Source organism: Bison bison, unplaced genomic scaffold, assembly GCF_000754665.1.
Source record: "Bison bison bison isolate TAMUID 2011002044 unplaced genomic scaffold, Bison_UMD1.0 scf7180017864383, whole genome shotgun sequence".
Lineage (NCBI taxonomy): Eukaryota > Metazoa > Chordata > Mammalia > Artiodactyla > Bovidae > Bison > Bison bison.
Window position 1 is genome coordinate 76,698 of NW_011494955.1, and position 994 is coordinate 77,691.

Below are 994 nucleotides of genomic sequence, written 5' to 3' on the forward strand. Positions count from 1 at the left end.
TAGCTGAGCTTCTCAGATTCCCAGAGATCCCCGGGAATCCCTTCCCCTTTTCGGTGCCTGAGGGTGGGCAGTGCTGGGATTTCCAGGCTATAGTTGGACAAGAAGTGTCCATATTGCTCAGCCATGCTGAACCTGTCTCTGCTACTCCACCTGCACCCAACCAATCACACAGCCCTGGGCAGTCCACAGGCCCATCTCGATGCCACACCCACACCCTGGGTCCCATAGGTGCCCCATAGGTCGCATCAAGATTCCAGGAAACACAGGCTGCAAGACATGTCTCCCACTAGACCATGTATTTCCCTCCCTTCCAGCGGCACCTGCCAGGCTTCCCAGGTGGCGCTAGTGGTAAAGAACCTGCCTGCCAATACAGGAGACATAAGAGACCCGGGTTTCATCCCTGGGCTGGGAAGATCCCCTGGAGGAGGACATGGCAACCCACTCCAGTATTCTTGCCTGGAGAATCTTCCCATGGATAGAGGAGCCTGGTGGGCAGCAGTCCATAGGGTCGCAAAGAGTCAGACACGACTGAATCCACTTAGTGCGCACTCAGGACACCTGCCAGGCTACTGCCCAACCTCCTCTCAACACTTTGTGACTATGAGCACCCTTCGACCCAGAGGCCATTCATGCCAGCCCCACCCCATCGAAGACCTGCGCATACACTCGATATAACCAGGTTCTGAGGCAGCAGACCTCTGGGTCTGGGTCTGCAAGGGTCTTGGATGCTCCAAGGTTGAAGGCCCTGCCAAGAGGAGATGAAAAAGAAGTCCCTAGTGGTGGGAGTCTTAGCTGGCAGGGTGGGGAAGGGGGTGTTCTATATAGGGGCTCCTGCCCTCTTCTCCACCCTATTGGAGGAGAAGGTGCGGGAGGCATGGATGGGAGTTAGTGGAAGAGGGGGTCGGTAGGACAAAATAGGTGAGGCGGGCCCTGGGTCTCCCCACTCTGGCAGTAAGCACGACCGGGAGGGCCGCAAAGCTGGAGGTGCTGGGGG